This window comes from Anoplopoma fimbria, unplaced genomic scaffold (assembly GCF_027596085.1).
Source record: "Anoplopoma fimbria isolate UVic2021 breed Golden Eagle Sablefish unplaced genomic scaffold, Afim_UVic_2022 Un_contig_4856_pilon_pilon, whole genome shotgun sequence".
In the NCBI taxonomy this organism is placed as follows: domain Eukaryota; kingdom Metazoa; phylum Chordata; class Actinopteri; order Perciformes; family Anoplopomatidae; genus Anoplopoma; species Anoplopoma fimbria.
Genome location: NW_026548600.1, coordinates 1 through 1,772, shown reverse-complemented (window position 1 = coordinate 1,772; position 1,772 = coordinate 1). Strand labels below are relative to the sequence as shown.

Sequence of the window (1,772 nt, the reverse complement as noted above, 5' to 3'; positions counted from 1 at the left end):
GCCTGCAGATTTCCAGACACACTCACAGCTTTTAAATGTCAAATCAGAATGTACAAAGTGGCTATAAGGATCACAAATGTAGTGCAGTAAAAATATTAATATTTACTGTTGAAATGTAGAATACGTTAGCATAAAATTGAAAAGAAAATGATCGATGAGCTTAGGAATGATGAAAGCCATCATTTAACTGGATTTGTGTCATTTCTATACCGGCAAGTCATGATCTAGCTATATCCTTCCCACCCTGTCGGTGTCCACTGAAAAAGCAGCAGCGCCCTCTGCTTTTTGTAAAGAGGAGTGAAAAAAGCTTACAGCACCTGGTATTCCCAGGCGGTCTCCCATCCAAGTACTGACCAGGCCCGACCCTGCTTAGCTTCCGAGATCAGACGAGATCGGGCGTGTTCAGGGTGGTATGGCCGTAAGCAAATATTGTGCCTACCAAAGGGCCTTTTAAAGATACTATATCACCACGCTTTGCTCTTTCGTCTATACAGGGAGCGCCTGCAGATTTCCAGACACACTCACAGCTTTTAAATGTCAAATCAGAATGTACAAAGTGGCTATAAGGATCACAAATGTAGTGCAGTAAAAATATTAATATTTACTGTTGAAATGTAGAATACGTTAGCATAAAATTGAAAAGAAAATGATCGATGAGCTTAGGAATGATGAAAGCCATCATTTAACTGGATTTGTGTCATTTCTATACCGGCAAGTCATGATCTAGCTATATCCTTCCCACCCTGTCGGTGTCCACTGAAAAAGCAGCAGCGCCCTCTGCTTTTTGTAAAGAGGAGTGAAAAAAGCTTACAGCACCTGGTATTCCCAGGCGGTCTCCCATCCAAGTACTGACCAGGCCCGACCCTGCTTAGCTTCCGAGATCAGACGAGATCGGGCGTGTTCAGGGTGGTATGGCCGTAAGCAAATATTGTGCCTACCAAAGGGCCTTTTAAAGATACTATATCACCACGCTTTGCTCTTTCGTCTATACAGGGAGCGCCTGCAGATTTCCAGACACACTCACAGCTTTTAAATGTCAAATCAGAATGTACAAAGTGGCTATAAGGATCACAAATGTAGTGCAGTAAAAATATTAATATTTACTGTTGAAATGTAGAATACGTTAGCATAAAATTGAAAAAGAAAATGATCGATGAGCTTAGGAATGATGAAAGCCATCATTTAACTGGATTTGTGTCATTTCTATACCGGCAAGTCATGATCTAGCTATATCCTTCCCACCCTGTCGGTGTCCACTGAAAAAGCAGCAGCGCCCTCTGCTTTTTGTAAAGAGAGTGAAAAAAGCTTACAGCACCTGGTATTCCCAGGCGGTCTCCCATCCAAGTACTGACCAGGCCCGACCCTGCTTAGCTTCCGAGATCAGACGAGATCGGGCGTGTTCAGGGTGGTATGGCCGTAAGCAAATATTGTGCCTACCAAAGGGCCTTTTAAAGATACTATATCACCACGCTTTGCTCTTTCGTCTATACAGGGAGCGCCTGCAGATTTCCAGACACACTCACAGCTTTTAAATGTCAAATCAGAATGTACAAAGTGGCTATAAGGATCACAAATGTAGTGCAGTAAAAATATTAATATTTACTGTTGAAATGTAGAATACGTTAGCATAAAATTGAAAAGAAAATGATCGATGAGCTTAGGAATGATGAAAGCCATCATTTAACTGGATTTGTGTCATTTCTATACCGGCAAGTCATGATCTAGCTATTTCCTTCCCACCCTGTCGGTGTCCACTGAAAAAGCAGCAGCGC

General features: G+C 42.2%; 3 non-coding genes across 3 annotated transcripts; all 3 read right to left on the bottom strand.

Annotated features, from left to right (window-relative positions):
* Window positions 1-305: 305 nt before the first annotated feature.
* Window positions 306-424, bottom strand: LOC129114538 (5S ribosomal RNA). The gene has a single exon (XR_008532537.1). It is a non-coding gene; the product is annotated as a 5S ribosomal RNA (ribosomal RNA).
* A 380-nt stretch (window positions 425-804) lies between these two features.
* On the bottom strand, window positions 805-923 carry LOC129114537 (5S ribosomal RNA). Its single transcript, XR_008532536.1, has one exon. It is a non-coding gene; the product is annotated as a 5S ribosomal RNA (ribosomal RNA).
* A 380-nt stretch (window positions 924-1,303) lies between these two features.
* On the bottom strand, window positions 1,304-1,422 carry LOC129114536 (5S ribosomal RNA). The gene has a single exon (XR_008532535.1). It is a non-coding gene; the product is annotated as a 5S ribosomal RNA (ribosomal RNA).
* Window positions 1,423-1,772: the final 350 nt, after the last annotated feature.